General features: G+C 41.3%; 1 long non-coding RNA gene across 1 annotated transcript in view; it reads left to right on the top strand.

The window, feature by feature from the left end:
• LOC109380930 (uncharacterized) overlaps nucleotides 1-16,426 on the top strand; it is a 29,112-nt gene extending 12,686 nt beyond the window's left edge. The window contains exons 2-3 of the long non-coding RNA XR_002123582.1: nucleotides 14,756-14,861; nucleotides 16,158-16,426. This is a non-coding gene — a long non-coding RNA (uncharacterized LOC109380930). The remainder of the gene's footprint in view (nucleotides 1-14,755; nucleotides 14,862-16,157) is intronic.
• Nucleotides 16,427-17,468: the final 1,042 nt, after the last annotated feature.

Here is a 17,468-nt window from a genome sequence, read left to right as displayed (position 1 = left end):
AGCAATGCCGAGAAATTATATATTAGGATTACTTCTAAACAATGTTTTGCAAGTAATTATAAGCATAAGGATGGAGCAGTATGAAAAGATCCTTCAACTGTTTTCAGTCCAGTTGAGCATGTACCTCAGTGAACATCAGCATTACTGCTATTCATTTCCATGGTAACTGGAAAGTCTAGGGGAGTAATCACATTAATACTTATCAAGGTAGTTAGAATAATAGTACATGCTGAGGCAAACTATTGTGTTTCAGGCACAAACAATACACTTTGCTAGTATTATCTCATTTAAACCTCACAACCGCCCTATGGGGTAGTGACTATTCCCGAGGCTCAGAGCGGGTGAATGATCTCACAAGTGGTATGAGAATTACCTGGGGAACTTTTTTTTTTAAAGATTTTTATTGGGGAATTGGGGGATGGGAACAGTGCTGGGGAATTGGGGAAGGGGAACAGACAAGTTGCTGTCGTTTTGTTCTTCAATATAGTTGTGGAGGACGTTGCTTCACTGGCCCAAGCTGGCACCATCATTGTGCTCTTCCCGGGTGAGGCAGATCAGTCGCCGGCTTCTGGACGGCCGCTCACTGCGGCTGCTGGCCGCTCACGCTGGCTGCTGGCAGCTCACGCTGGCTGCTGGCTACACACAGTAGCCCATGGCAACCCACTGCCACAGGGGCTGCAGCCTACGCCATCGCTGTCACCAGCGACTCAGCAGCCCAGCTCCAGGTTGAGCTGTTGTTTCAGCATCTTAGCTGTGGAGGGCAGTGTCGCTGGCCCTCATATGTGGGATCCGAACCGGGGCCCTCTGGCATCCCAAGCCAGTTCTTAACCATCGTGCCACTCGGCCGGCCCCCTGGGGAACTTTTAAAAGATAAAGACCTGTAGATCCAGTGAAGTACTAGACATTTGACACTTGGAGCAGATAAACATCCCCTTCCTCTATGTGACAAAATTATTTTAATAGTAATTATGCAATACCGGTAATAACTCATTATGTTTATAAAATTATAAAAGTTACATTATACATAATGTATGTATATATATATAATATATATGTTAAAATCACAAATAATATTATGTGTAATAACATTATTTTTTATTCATTTTTACTTTATAGATAGTTAATAATTATAAAGAAAGAATGTCCTTCAATTTAAAAATATTATTCAATATAATAGTTCATATATGGAATAAAATTTACCCATTCCAAAGTAAAATGTTGTATTTCATAATTTATACTGTATTTTGCCATTTTAAACTTGAAACAAGTAAAAACTCTAGATGATTACACAGAATGGCAAATTTGAAGTAACTCAAATTCTGTTTCTTTGTCTTGACTAAGACTATTACCGTGTGTTAGTCTTATTTACTTGGAATGCAGGAAAATGTACAACTAAGGGTGTTGAAAACACAAATTGAAGCCCAAGCAAGCTTCAGACTCCACATATGAAAAACTTTCTCTGGAAATGAGCATGTGTCAATGACTGTGTATTGGGAGCTGACTGGATTACTGGCGGTTCTCCAAATTAACTTCCATGTAGAAAATGACGTTCATCAAAGGACAAGTGAGAATAATGTGCAACTTTAAGCTTGAGTATATATGACTTAAACTCAACAGCACTGGTCTCCCTTTTAGATTTGGACAGGAACAGTGTCCAGCAAGGCTGCAGTTTTGCCAGGAGAGTGGAGAGGACAGGCGACTCCTCAGGAAGTCAGCCATGAAAACCTTTAGGGTGGATGCACCAGGCTTGGCGCTGGCCTCAGCTCTACATGCTCTGTCACCTGATTATCCACAGCAGCCTGGGGACGAGGGATGTCTCTCTTGGGGGAGGACTCAGGTTTACCAAGTTCCCAAGACCAATGTGCCAATGCAAGTCTTTCCAATGAGAACCACAACTGTTAGGCCAAAACGGATTCACATACTCGTATTGTCAAGATTAACATACTCTCCCCCAGTAGACAGACATATGTAAGAATCCAAATTATAATCAAAGGTAGCTTGGTGAGTGTAGAGTCAAAAGAAGGAGTTAGATGAAATGACTGTTAAATCTCAATAGATGCAGAGCCTGATCAACCCTCTCTCAAGGGAGAAGAGGTCCTACCAATGTGACCACAGTTCCTCAGGATCTGTTGTCCACGACCTCTCTCGCTGGGGTTTGTTGCCTCCTGACTACATCTACATCACTGACTAATCCCCTTTTGACCAACATATATTTAATTTTTTCCCATAATTCTCATTACCAATCAAGCTTATTTGTCCTGCAAGCCATTCTTCCTAAGGTAAGTTAGTGCATCTTGATATGAAAATTATTCTCTGAGAGCCATCTTATTTTCCTCATTCCCAAATTTACAGCCAGTTACATCACTGTTGCCTTCAGGTAATAATATAATGCCTATTCTCTATTGATTGAAGGCATTCTGGAAATTCAGTATCTCATAAATATAACAAACTGAGAATAGTATTTCTGTAGTAAGCACATTTCTGAAATGGATGGAGGTACTTCTGCAACAGCCAGAAGACTAGATGGATGTCAGACTAGGTTCATGCTGGGCCTGGACATGTTTATAGCTGCTGTTTATAGCTGCTGTGATCTAATGATTCACCACCAGATAGTCTACAAGGCTTTAAGAGGAACATAACAAGGAATATGAGAGTTATTCTACTACATACAGGGTTTATGGTTTCTTTTGAGTTGTCTACCGTTGTGTAGAACTACATAGCAGTATAGCTTATGAAACAGCAAGGTGAAAGGAAAGGAGGAATTAGATAAATAAATCTAAAGTGAAAAAAATGTAAATATATTCATTCACTTACTGAACATTTATTGAATATTTATTGAGCATCTACTATTTGCCACGATCCATACTAAATCCTGCAGACGCAGTAAATTATGAACAAGGCAGATTACAATATCTGACTTCATGGAGCTAACAATTCAGAGGAGAAGGTAAAACTAAACAATAACTATACAAATAATTAAGTAATTATAACTGTGGAAAAGTGCTATGAAAGAGAAGAGCAGGGTGCTATGAAAACATAAAACAGGAAAGACTGATCTAAGCTGGGATAAGTGGGGTGGGCTGCAGATGAGATTCCTAAGGAAGTGGTGTATACGTGGAGACCTGAAGAGTGTTTCATGTAGAGGAAAGAGCATGTGCAAAGACCCGGAGGCAGGCGAGAGCACAGCGTATTGAGAGAACGGCAAGGCCAGTATTGATAAAGGGTATCCATCAAGAGACTTAGATGAATAAGATGAGCACTGGGAAGCCAATCACAACATTCCTAGCTGGTAACAATTATACTGCTTACCAGGTGAAGGAGTTATAACTCAGTTCAAGTGTGTAGAACTGAGTTACCTTTTCAACAGGGAAACAGTCAATATACTAGTCCATGGGATGGTAAAGGTTTTAGGTAAACTAATAATAACTGATTGCTGGGACTTCATCAATTCCATTTCATACATTTTTTGTAACTGAAATATATACTTCTTCTGCAAACAAGAGTGCCTAAACGAAAGTCTTCTTGGTGGATGAATGTTCGTTAAAGAATTAGTTCATCCTACATTATGCTAAGTGAAATAAGTCAGTCAGAGAAAGACAAATATCATATGATCTCACTTATACGTGGATTCTAAGGAACTGAATGGATGGGAGAAGTGGATGGAGATAGTCTCAGAGACACAGAGGAAGAACTGAGGGTTGTTAGTTGGGAGGGGGTGGGGATGAAGGAGAGGGGAAGGGATGAGACAATACAAATTGGTAATTGTAATATGGCCTCAGGGATAGAAAAAGATAGTCCAAGGAATACAATCAATAACGTTGTAAGCATTTCTTAGGGGGCCAGATGGACCAATGCCCTTTTGGGGAGTCCACTTCATAGTTGATGTGGAGGCCTTACCAACGCATTGTATTTCTGAAACTGATGTTGAATAACACTGTATGTCAACTATAATTATATATACATATAACCTCGGGACACGGAGTAGAGTGCGGGAACGGATTCAATGGAATTGTAATAGATAAGCATGATATGGGGGTGGGAGGGCAGTGGATGGGGGGTGGGGGGTTGTTACTTTGTGAGGGTGAAAAGGGTAACTATTGCATTGTTCTGTACACCTGAAACTAACAATAAATTAAAAAAAAAAAAAAAGAATTAGTTCATCCTTGCGAAAAAGTGCTTTCTTTCTTCTGCCTACAAGTAGTCAATAATATTGTAATAACTATGTATGGTGTCAGGTGGGTACTAGACTTGTTAGGGTGATCACTTCATAAATTATATAAATGTCTAAGCACTATTTGTACACTTGAAACTAATATAATATTGTATATAACTGTAATTAAAAAAATAAAATAATCTTTTTTTAAGTAAAAAAGAAAAAAAAAACTTATCCAGTGAGGAGGTGACAGGTGTTAGGAGCCAGCATCCCAGCCATGGACCTGCAAACCCACCAGATCCATGTAACGTGGATAAAGGCATGGCCCTTGCAGCCCTGCCCACGGGGAGGCTAGAGTTTGGTAACATGGTCCACACAGAAGTTTTCATTTTTGCACTTCACCCTCTCAAAAACATCTAAGTAGATCCAAAAATGCAGTCTTGGAAGTGCATTAAAATCTCTGTCTTCTTCTATCCACAGCACCCGTAAATTTTTTGGAGTTTTTCTCTCTTTCTTCTGCCCTGTCCTTACCACCCTGGCCCCTTGTTCTCCTGTCTGCTCTGTCCATGTGTAAGTTCTACACTGGCTCCACATGAATAATGCCCCCCGAGTCCCAGAAAGCTCCCTGAGGATTGGGGGATGTGTACCATACTAATCGCTTTTCTCACAAGAGGCAGATTCCCCACCACCGTCTTTTTTTTTTTTTTTCATAGAAAGTGAGGGAGGAATAAAGAGCTGAGAGAGCAAAGGTGGAGAGAGAATGCTGGGAACTCTCAAACACTAATGATTTTTATCCCATCATGTGTAATTTCAAGCGTATAAATTAAACTCTATAGAGTTCATCTGTGGAATGGCTTTAGTTCCAATGTTCTTATAAAAAAAATTGAGCTGAATGATTCTTTTAAGGTGATAAGGGGATAGTTTAAGAAAATGGTATATGAAAACATTTTTCTTATACTCCTTGTGCCCTGACAGTGTAAATAATGAAGCTTTATAAGATTTGTTCCCTTCCAGGGTGCAGGCCAGTCCTTGGAAAATCGATAAAATACCATTTTATATCAACAACTTAAGGGAAAAGACAGTGCCTCATAGCATGCCTGGCACACAGTAGGGCTCCATGAGAGAATTCAATGAAAGGAAGAATCCAGAGCAGTGGCTCTCAGCCCTGGCTGCACATTGGAAGCTTGTGGGACACTTGAAAAATATCATTCTCTGGTTTTTGCCCCCAGAAATTCTGATGTAACTGGTCTCAGGTATTGCCCGAGCATTGATATTTTAAAAATTCCACCAGGTATTTCTATTGCACAATTAAGGTTTACAAACACACTCTGGCCTAGAGAGAAATCATGAGTCCTTCTTTCATATTTCCCTTTATACAAAGATGCCATATCATCTTTGGCTCAGCCATGGGGCTGGAAGGTCTGGGGCTAATCAGTCTGAGATAAAATTTTCATCATGGAATTTTCCTGTTAGATGTTTACAAAGTAGTGTGTGTGTGTGAGAGAGAGAGGTTTCTTCTGAGCCCTTTAAAGTTTTATGTCCTCAGCAGGGATCCCACGTTTAGAAGTTTGGGAGCTTTCGCTCAAGTAACAGTATAGTTTTACATCAATATCCAAAGTAAAAGTGGCAGTAATTATTAGCATAAATCAGCAAGCAGAATGTAGCAATCACTGGAGAAAGGCTGGTCTGATAGTCCTCAATGGTACTATTATTTTCATATACCCACTAGGTTCATGATTAGTTTATTAATTCTGTAGCAGGTTAAGGGAATGGAGGCAGCTGGAATCATGTCATCTATATTTTCATTCAACAGCCATCTGCTGAATGACTTCCATGTGCCAAGCCCTGGTTAGGGTTCGAGATACGGGGATTTCACCGCCGCTGTCCTCAGTGCAGTGGGGGAGAGAGTGTGGGTGTGCAGTGATGCAGGAGTAGAGGATGCTATGAGAGCACATGGTTGAGACACCCAGCCCAGATATGGTTGGCAGGTTGGGCGGTTGTGATGAGGAATTCCTCCTGGAAACAATTACTTTGGGGAGAGTGGCAACCATGGATTAAACCACTTGGATTTCCCTTTAAGAAAGAATTTCCTGTTCAGCTACTGAGAGTGCAGTTGTCTGATAGCATCCAGCTATTAGTGCTGTCAGGATTGGCTCTAGCTTTCAAGCTGAGGCCATGTTCTTCCAGGCAGAGGGAACAGCACTGTACCTGTGGGCAGAGTGAAGTGAATAGTAATAGGACAAGGAGAAGAAAGAGGTAAGGAAGGGATTGTGGTCCAAATCATGGAGGGCTTTGGAAGCCCTCATGGGAACACTGGATTGTATTCAAAGTAACGGGGTGGGAGGAGGGTGTTGAGTGGGCAGTAATATTAATTGATTTATGTTTGCTGATATCCTTAGCCCCTGATTTTGGTCCAGCCCACTCCCTCCCCTTCAAGTAACGACAACCAGCCCTCCAGGACCTGACATCTAGCAAAGCAGTATACCTAGATGACTCCTAGTCTGACAGCTTTGGACAGCCTCTGTGCAGTGAGAGTTTCAAAGAAGTTGAAGAGTTTATGTTTGACTTCAAGAGTGTTACATTCTTATGGATGAAACTAAATGTGTGCTTATGCCTCAAATTGTGGAGCTCATCAAGCATCAATGCCAGGAATTATGGTAAAGGAAAGTCCAGTCTTTCTAGGGCACAAGTAAAATAACTGGTTTTTACCCTTGGAAAATGAATCGACATTTCTACTTGTCTTCAAGCTACGATTGCCTTCCTTGACTTGCTTAATCTGGTGATCAGGAAGCTTGGCAGGCAGGTGGCCTGTGAAAGGTCCTGGTTGATGTACAATCCCAAATTTGGAGCATGGGTGTCTATTTCCCATTCTCTGTCTTCTGTATATTTCCGAGTTGAGCTGATCCTAGAGGTAAAGGTTCAGGCAAAAGGGAAACTACTTAGAAGAAAATTAATTCCTCCCTGGAGGAATAATTTTTCTGTTTAGAGATAAGAAAAATTTCATGTTTCCTCCTGCCCACCCCCATTAATTGTTCTTTCTAGGATGTCATTCCCTTAGCTGAGCCTAGCGCTTTTTAGAGAAGGCTCACTCATGACTTGGTACCTTCCTGTTCAGCTTCAGGCCCCACACCAGGTCTGGATGGCCATTTCTAATAGATTTCTTGGCAACAAATACAACTCTTTTCATCACCACCTGGGCCTAGGGAATGCCAGTATAAGGAAGATAAATGCTGGGAATAAGATCAAGCCTGTTCTAGCCTGTAGTTCTCTACTCAACTTTCTGAGCAAATTTGGCCTTGACCATCCTTGGCCCCAAATGCTATGATGAGGACAATGACAGTGATTCCACCATCACTAGAAAAATGGCCGGAACTGATAACTACAAATATTAATGGTAAATAAACATGTCAAAATACATAGCATTGCTAATAATCAAAGAGGAGAAAGGAGAAGGGATGAAGGGTAGACAAAATTAACCAAACTGCAAACAACCAAAATGTCTCACAAGGCAATTGGTTAAATATAGAGACAATTGCATATTTTAAAAAGTTTTGTTTATAAAATAAATTTTATTGACATCATAAAATGTTCAGAGGACTCAAAACTATATATGCAAATACGTTCTTAACTTTAAATGCATTTACAGAGAAGAAAATACAAAAAAATAATAATATTTGTTTTGGGGTAGTGTAATTTTGGATAATTTTACTTGTAATTTCCTCCAAATATTTTTCTGTAATTTGCAATTTTCAAAAATAAGCATATAGTCAGAAAACCAAATAAAAATGAATTAAAAATAAATAAATCAAAGGGATATTAAAGTTATACTACTGTACATTTTTTCTTACAATGTAATTTTCACACACACACACAAAAAGCTTGAGAAAATACTTTTAGGAAGTTATCTAATATTGATGTTGGCTTTTCCTTGCAAGAATATGATGTGATGGCAATAAAACATTTTTCATGAACTTATGATTTAAATAGACAATCTCAGTTAACCTCAGGACCAGTTCTACAGCTTAATCATATTGTCTCTTTTGGCCACCAAGGTTGGAAGAATGTAGGTGCAACCACTGCCATTCGTTAATCAGTGCAAGTTGGCACATTTACAAGACATGGATCTACTCTCTTCCCAGCCCTTGACCACTTTCAGTGCAAATGAGAAAAAAAGATGGGGAAACTGAACAATGCTCAGTTAAGATAGTCAAAAAGAAGGAAGGAAAAAAGAGTGCAGGGAGGGTGCTTTAGGAGAGAATATGTGCCCACTGGTAAGATCCTGGGAACCAGAGAAGGAAATTGATGGCCGCTGCCATTTACCAAGTTCTTCCTCTATGCCAGGTTCATAATGGAAAGATTTCAGTCATTCTTTTAGAACCCCTTGAAGGAAGTATTATTTTCTCTACTTCGCAGATGAGGCCACTGAGACTAAAGAACTTACTTGCCCAAGATTATATGTGCTAGTAGAAAGTGGAGTTTGCATTGAAACTACCTTGCATTGAAACTCATTTTGAAAATATGTGCATGAGTGTGTTTATGTGGATGCCTGGTGAACCCATCTGTGCCAATGATGGAGTTTTTCCCATCCAGTCACTTGAAGCTTGGAGAGGTGAAGTGACACACATCTGCGGCCCAGAGACAGCACAAGAACACAAACAACCTGATTATTAGTCCATGTAAATATATTGTAATTTAAACTCAAACTGGGTGGGCGAAGGCTTTGAAGTAGAGTACAGGCTTTAGGTGCGGGCAGCCATTACGGGTGTAAAGAGAGTTATGAAAAACAAGAGAAAGTATGGAAGATGATGCCACGAGGAGCTGGTTCAGGAGAGCACTTTGGGGTGTGCTGACCAGGAAGCATCAACATTCACCTGGTGACTCTCAGAGGACCCAGGACCTCCACTTTCTCAGGACCTACCAGAGGTTCTTAAAGGGCAGATTAGATGGTGTAACTGCCTCAGGACAAGGAGAGCTGAGAGAAAGCCTTCGGCAATTTGGAGATAGGTAGCAGCAAGCAGAATTGGGAAGAACTATTCATACTCAGGATATCAGACAAAGATCTGCACTAGGAAAGGCTGGACTTTAAAACATCCTTAGTCTTAACTCAGGCTTCCTTGAGATGTGTCCCAATGCCTCACACTGTGGTAAAGCCCCTTCTCCAAACCAGTGACTTGACTGTGACGCTGCTAGAGGTCAACTTGTAGGAAGGGAGATGGGAAATAAAGAAGCAAAGGGCTGCAGCTCTAGGACCATGGTCTCGCAGAGGGTCATTATGATCTCTTTTTTTTTTTTTGCATCTTTTTGATTGTTTGTCACACAACTTGGAGCTCTCTTTCATGTGGAAGCACACTGTGGCAGCTAATGGTAGAAGCATCACAGAAAACACTCTCCAGGGAAGCTATATGATAAGGATAAAAATCAATACATTTTATCCTTAGATGGTCTAGTGAGTGATTGTTGTCTGTAATTTTACAAGACTAGGGGTTCTTAGAGGGCAAGACCCAAGTTTATCCTTTGGGTGGGACATTTATCATCTACTCTAAACCTTTTAAAAATCATTTTTGAATTTATAAAAGTAATGTATGTTTCTCATAAAACATTAAAACAACACAAAGTTACATTGATATAAAAGCGAGCATTCTCATTTATAGTCCCTTTCACTCACTCCCAACTGAGATGGTAACCAAGGGTGTTACTAGAGTGTATGCTGCAAGGTTTCTTGCCATGTTTTCCAGTCCCTCTCCTCCACGCTACACACACAAGTACATATGTGTGTGCGCACACGCGCGCGCGCACACACACACACACACACACAGAGTTATGTTATGGAATGAAAAGTGCTGGCTTTTCTTTTTAAGAAAAATGAGAGCAAACTCTGTATTTCATCTGTAATTTACAGCTTACTACATCACACCTAGATGTTTATGTCCATCAGTCACAATTCGGTTAGCTTATCACTGAAATAGGAGTGACACTGCTTTCCCCTCCCTTATCTTAGATGTTTGCCATGAGGATTGATCATACATCAGAAGGCACTCAAAGGTTTGTTTTTTAAATGGAAGCCAACGTTTGGAGATGGCCACGGATGTGTTATTTTACAGGGAGACCTCATACAGATTAGGTGGTGAGTTCCGAAGAGAGGAAGGACAGGGAAGTGATTTCTCGTTTTCCCACTCTCAACAGGACACTTTGTGATCTGCGTTTTACAAAAACATGAAAGTGAGGTCAGGCTTGGCAGGGAAATTGCTGGCTACAAGCTTTTAGGACAATTAAGAAACAGCAGGATCCTTCTGGCATGAGCTTCAACGAGTTGGCAGAAAAATGCCTCTTCTGCTCCTATGGTGACTGGCAAGTCCAAGTAAATGGCTAAAATTGCCTTTCATGTCTGCCAGCCACTTCTCTGTTGAAGTTTTGGAGTCCTGTTGAATTCTGTTTGAGAACGGGGTATCTTCTCTGTTAGGGCAAATCGGACACCCCATGAGGGTTATTTCAATTCTAACAGCACCAAATTCACTCATTGCCAGAGGGAGGAATCCTTGCAGCCTTGCTCAAATCTAGAAATAACATTTTTCCCTAAAAGTTTTCTTCTTTAAGGCTTTGTGACCATATGCGAAGACTGTTTTATATGATTAGTGACACACTAATAGGCATTCCGAAATATTAAAAGTAGCTCCGATACCTTTGCTATTGTCTTTGGTGAAGTCCAAAGACTTGGAACCCTAGGTAGGACATGGGTAACTTAAAATGTCCCTACTCACTTAAATTATAAGTCATCAACAGATACCATTTTTCTTCCACATTCAATTTACAGTTCTCTGTGAGGCTATGTTGCCCCTCCCACCCCCCCAACACTTGGCAGGGCAGCGCCAATAATTCCTTGTTGGCTTGCTGCTAAAAGCCCAACATCAAGAGCTGTGCCGTGTCATGGTGGAGTGTGGCCCTGGTGCTTCAGTGGCTGGTCCAAAGCCAAGCTCTACCACATGTTTGTTCAGAACCTCTATAAAGTGGAGAGGATGGTGGCACCAACCTCATAAGGTTGTTGAGAAAATTAATGAATCCGTTTGATAAAGCATCTAGAACACTGCCTATACCATGAAGTGTTGGTTATTACTGGATCTTTTCTATCTAAGGATACTCCCTTTAACTTTTGTTATTGGAATGAGGTCAGTAGCTCTTTATTCTACTCAGAGAGGAAAACCTCCTCATCTCGTTCCCTGTGTCATAATAGAAATGAAGCAGAAGAGGATGGTATAAATCCAGTCATTCTCTCTCTCCCCTACCTTAGGTCAGGTAAGAGAAGGGGCTTGGAGCTAGGTTGCCTGGCTTGATTACTAATATCTTGTACCATGAGCAAGTTTCTTAACCTTTCCAAGCCTCAGTTTCCTCACTTGTATAAAGGGAATAACAGTTCCCTTTGGTCATAGGGCTGTTGAGAAGACCAAAGCAGTGTGAACAAAGTACTTACACATAGCAAGTGCTCCATCTAGTTAGCTACTAAATTGATACAAATCCAACAGAATCGAGGCCATCCACTGAGCATGTACTATGTGTCCACTCTATTTCATTTAACAATAACCCCACAAGGAACGCTCATTGTCTTCACTTAACTGGCAAGGGAACTAAGACTTTGGAAAGTTACATGATGAGTAGCAGTTCTCAGTGTTAGAAGGTGTTGAAGCTGAAATGTGAAACCAGGTCTTCCAAGTCTCAGGTTAGTGTTCTTTTTTCCATACTCCTAGATACCTCCATTGGCCATGAATATCTGATTAACCTAAGGACTTTTAGGGTCAACTAAAAAACAGGGTGGAGGGATTGTTAGTCCCTGCTTTCTGCTTGCTGTCAGAAACCTTTTCAGTTCTTTTTTTTTTTTTTTAATGACCAGTTCCTGTGTAAATCCACAACATACTTTTAACAGTTCAACAACATAAATGTTTTTCCATAATCATACTTCTGGGTTCTTTCCCCTGAAAGTTTCACAGACTTTCTAGAAGGTCTAAATGACTAAACGTTTTCAACGAGAAGAGTTTTTCCTTTTCCATTGATCCTAAACCAGCGAGTTGGCTCCCCTTCTTCCTGGAAGCCTTTTCACGTCATTATAAACAGCGTTTATCTTTACAGGGCTCTCGTGACCTTCAGTGCAAACATTCCTTTCTTCTTCCCGGATGGGTTCTGACATCTTCTCCAGGAACACAAAGCCCTCCACTCGATTGATTTATCCCGCCGAGGCTGTGGAAAGGGTCTGTTCTTCTTTGACCATGCTTTAATTCCAACTGTGGGGAAAAATAGTTAGCAATGTTTCCCATTTCCTAGTTTTCCTTAAAGCTGTTTTGGAAAAGTCAGTTATCCTAACATCTGCTTGGAAAACTTTATTGTTCCTCATCAAAAGTATGGCTTTGTTTCTTTTAGCCAATTATTTCTTATCTTTGGCTATTTCTGCTCTTTTTTATTCAAATCAGCCAGCGTCTGTTCCCAGGATTCGGTGCCAAGGTGCCACCCAGCTCAGAGAAACTAATCTTTGATCTTTTTCTTTTGCCTCTTCTCGGTAACCATACATTAGTTATCATCCCGAAGTCTCCCACATTCTCATGATTTGCTTTGCAGACGTATGTAGGAGTTTAAAAAGAAAACTTTAAAAGGAGAGCTATGAAGCATATTCATATTAAATGCTGAATTAAGGTAACCAAAAGCTGTGTGGTTTTCTCTGAGTTTGCTCTCTTCTGCCTAGATGTTGTGTGGCTTAAAGTGGGGAGAGCTGCCAAGTTAGCACAAAGCAGAAGGCATTTCAGTGTCATGTCACAGTCCCCAGTAAGTTACCCAGGTATATAGTTTTTCACGTCATGAGCATAATGTGGAGCCACCTCCACAGGTCAAAATGAGTGTCAGGAGAGAGGCACAGGGTGGCACTTTCCTTACTAAGGATAGTCTCTGATATATGCAGTTATGTTTCTTTAGCTTCTTATTGCAAACAGGTCCCATTTAAACAGCTAACAATGGTTTTGCAGTTTCACACTGACATGAAACTTTGGTCCAGCTTTCGAAGAAAATCTTTTATTTATGCATGGTGATTCTTAATCATTGCAATAGGCCTTTTCAAAGTGAGAGTGGTGTAACTCATGTAAGTGGGAGTAAAAAAACAGTTTGAAAAGCGTTGAAGTGTTTTTTCAGTCACTCAATCATTCAATCAACACCCTACTCTGTGTCAGATACTACATTAGACCCCAGGAATACACTAGCAGGGAAAACAGACACAGGCCCTGTCTTCCTGGGGCTGAGAGCCCAGCTGGCACCTTCTGCTAACATAGTAGCAGTTTGAATGTGAGTTATGGCTTCTCTGAGTTAGGTGTCAAATTTGCCACTTGCCTTAAAGCCATGTAAAAAGGGCGATTCCCAGGGAAATCCCATGGGAAAAAGTTCTGTGATTCCCAGGCAGACTTTATCTCCTGGGCATTTTCCTAAGGAGTTGGACCTTTTTACCTGGAGCCATGAATCTGAATAAATTAATCCTTTCTATGGTGCGGAGGGCAGTGGCTAATCTAAAATAAGGGTTGAAAAACGACTGCCTGTGGGCCAAATCTAGTCCACTACCTGCATTTGTATTGCCTGGGAACTAAGAGTAGTTTTCACATTTTTAAATGCTTGGAAAAAAATCAAAAGGAGAACAGTATGTTGTAATACATGATAACTATATAAAACTCAGTTTGCGATGTCCATAGCAAAGCTTGATTGGCACACAGCCCTGCCCTGCCCATTCATTTGTGTATTGTCTGTGGGTACTTTTGTGCTTCAGTGGAAGAATTGGAGAGTTTGCAACAGAGACTGTATAGTCTGCAAAGCCTAAAATGTTTATTATCTGGACCTTTAAAGAAAATCTTTTCTGGCCTCTGGTCTAGAAGATTTCCTGGTGCTGTCACTCACACTGCATACCTATAGTCACTGGCTGAGAGACACACTAACCTCAAACAGCTCCCTTCTTCTGCATGGTGTGAAAAACAGGAGAAAGCATAGGAAGAGACAGAGAATGAAACATTTAGAAGCAGGTTCGAATTTTCTTAAGCCACAAACTTGGGTATACAAAAAATGTAACACTATTTTCCATAGTGAAACTTAATGTGCTTAATGTCAGAACATATAATCTTAATCATTTCTACAGAGGCTCTGTGTTTCCTCAGTCTTTTCTTCTTGGAGTTCAATTAATTCTGGATTTTCTCTCTTGTCTTCCTTCATCCCTAGTGTGGAGGACCTCCATAGCATTCTGGCAACGGGTGCCTCTCCTGAGATGCTTCCCACCTCCGGTTATTGACATCCCAGGAGTGTTCAGGCCCTCGCTTGGTCTTGCTGCTTTCTACCTCAATGTCCCCTCGTCAGTTCTGCCAGATACCCGCAGAAAGCATCCCCAGAGTTGATCAGTGCTCCCCTGGTCCTGAATCCTTCTTGAGCGTATGGAAACTTGCACTGCATTTCCATGTTTCCTCTGGGGCTGCTGAAGACCGGTAGACCATGCCAGCCTTCTCCAGCCGTGGCACCCCAGGATGCTGGGATGGGAACCAGGTGTGAATGACAATGTCTTTGCACTTACTAATGCTACCCTTCCTCTTCACACAGCCAGCTTCTTGGATGGAAACACTCCCAGGCCTGTTGTTGCTCCATCGGCAGTGGCGTCTCTGGAACTGGAAGACCAGAATGTATTCTTTCAGGGCTACGATCCGAGGTAAGCAGAGTGGAGAAGGATTAGGCTTCTGCACCATAGTCTTTTCAGAAAGGAGCCTATTTGTTTTTTCCGGTTCTGTGCATGTATGTTCCAGCCAGCTCCACTCAGATTGGTTCTGTTTGATTCAGCAACCTTAGGTCTGGTTAGGCCAGATGGAAAATCAGTCCTAGAAAAACGAAAATGTGAAAACCATGGCAAAGAAGGTCATTCACCCCCTCATAAATCTAAATGCACTGAGCCCATTGAAGGACTTGCCAGGAAAATGCTATTTTCAGTTTTCTCTGTGGGTTCAATTTATCTTTTCTGCTAAGTAGTCAAATTGAATTAGATCCAGAGCCAGGTACAATTCAACTTTTTCCTTGAAGAAAGTTACCCCCTCCTCCCTGTCAGGGACCTGGCTACCCCGTCCTCAGAACTGGCCTTTCCCAAGCAAGGAATCACAGCAGATCATCCTTTTAGATGTCCAAATTGGGTTCCATTTAAATTTCCCATTCTCAGATAAATGAGTAGTTGCCTCTTTTCTGCTATCTCTCATTAAGAAGGAGAAACATTTGCTCAGGATTGCACATTACTTCACTGGGTTTTGCTTTTGGAAGATGGCAACTTTTCTTCATCTTATGATCTACCTTGGCCTGAAGCACAGCCTCATCTGTCATCCTGACCATTCAAGTTGGGAGTTTTGAAAGATATGTAATAGAATGGAGTCTGAGGAAGGACATACCTGTCCAGGCAATTTGGATGGCCCATTTTACCCTAGAGTCAATGAGATGTTGGAACAGGTGCAGGAATGCCCCCACCTTCACAACATTCTCACAATTCTGCATAAAGGTAAAAATATACAGTGTTTTAAAGCATTCCACAAGCTTTTATGGGTGACAGTCACAGTTCCCATTTCATAAAGATAGGAGCAGAGTAGAAGAGAGAAGTCTAGGTGTATTTCCCACCTGAATGACAAAGCAGACTTATTTCTAATTTTCCGTATTGAAACTACTTGTTTCCCTACATTGGTTGCATAAAAAGGACAGGTGTCCTGAGGCAGGTCCCTTCAGGAAAGGGTGAGAGAAACCACTCCTTCCAAATCCGTGTAGTAGTTTACTCTCTAATCACAAAGCCTTTGATACCCTCCCTTCAAGAGGTGGGGCTTCGTTCCCCTCCACGTGAGCAAGAGCTGGACTTAGTAACTCACTTCTAATGAATAGAATATGGTAGGTGTGACCTTGTGCCACTTACAAAGACTTGGACATAAGGTACTATGGCTTCCTTCTTGCTCTCTCTCTTGGGTCACTCACTCTGCAGGGAGCCAGCTGTCATGTCATGGGACACTTAAGCAAGCCTATGGAGAGGCCCACATGATGAGGAACTAAGGTCACCTGCCAACAAGCAACGAGGTACTGTGGTCTCTTGCTAAGAGCCACATGAGTGAGTCACATTGGAAGCAGATTCTTCAGCCCCAGTAAAGTCTCCAGATGACGTATCTTGACTGCAGCTCTGTGAAAGACCCAGAGCCAGAGCTAAGCTGTTCAAATTACTGACCCACAGAAGCTGAGATAATAAATGTTTGTTGCTTCAAGCCACTAAGTTTTAGAGTAATTTGTTATGCAGCAATATGCAGTTAATAAAGTTTTCCTTGGATAATATTTCATTTATGGTAAAAATTTTACTATATGTGCTGTTTATAATACATACATTTATGTTTCATGGTCATAAAAAGTCATCAGCTTTCAAACGGAATAGGGCTGGTAAAATAAATTACCGTATTAGTTTGTACCTGAGCTACCCAGATATGGTCAAAGAAATTGACAGTGTTCCTAAAGAATTTAGTGGATACACTCAAACATTCCTCCTTGTGGATCACTTGAATGGACAAAGAGGGTCCAGGTTTGTCAATTACTTCATTGTAGTAGCAGAGTTAAGAGAAGAGTGTGATAGTTTTACAATATATCTGCAAATTCGGTGACACCCCTCCCATCAAGAGCAAGGAGTCTCTGCCGAATCTGGGCCAAACACAGTTACCTGTTTCTAACCAGTAGATGGCTCAGTCAACAGCACCAGTGGAAGTCTCAGCCAACAGTTAGTGTCAATGACCAGATGCAAGAGCGATGATACCACCCAGCGATTTCTGCCCCCAACCATGAAGTCATTCCCAACTGTCAAGTCCTCCACAGCTTGCGTCCTCCAACCCGAGGCACCACATATCATGGAACAGAGATGAGGTACACCAACTGTGACTTGTCCAAATTCTTGTCCTACAGAGTCCACGAACATAATAAAATGGCTGTTTTATGCCTCTACGGTTTGGGGTAGTTTGTTAAATAGCAGTAATAACCAGAACAGATACTCAGAAACAGTTGTCCTTCATCTTTCAGATTCGTTAAAAACAATCCAATTTGGAGACAAGAACTAATTAGCCAACTGAGTTTAAGCAGTGGCCTTTAAAGGACTTAAAGGACTTAACTTCAGGGCAAAATGGAAAGGTCAGTGGGAGGGTGGCAACATAAAAGACCGAGTGGGGAGGCCCTGTATGATTTTTGTTCTGTTGTACTTTTCTGTTCCAAACTGCAGCTCTCAGAGAGGAACATTGAAAAGCTCATTAGGCAGTATGTATAG

This window comes from Hipposideros armiger, unplaced genomic scaffold (genome assembly GCF_001890085.2).
Source record: "Hipposideros armiger isolate ML-2016 unplaced genomic scaffold, ASM189008v1 scaffold_42, whole genome shotgun sequence".
NCBI lineage: Eukaryota > Metazoa > Chordata > Mammalia > Chiroptera > Hipposideridae > Hipposideros > Hipposideros armiger.
The sequence above is the reverse complement of the archived record's forward strand: the minus strand, read 5'-3'. Positions and strand labels throughout refer to the sequence as shown.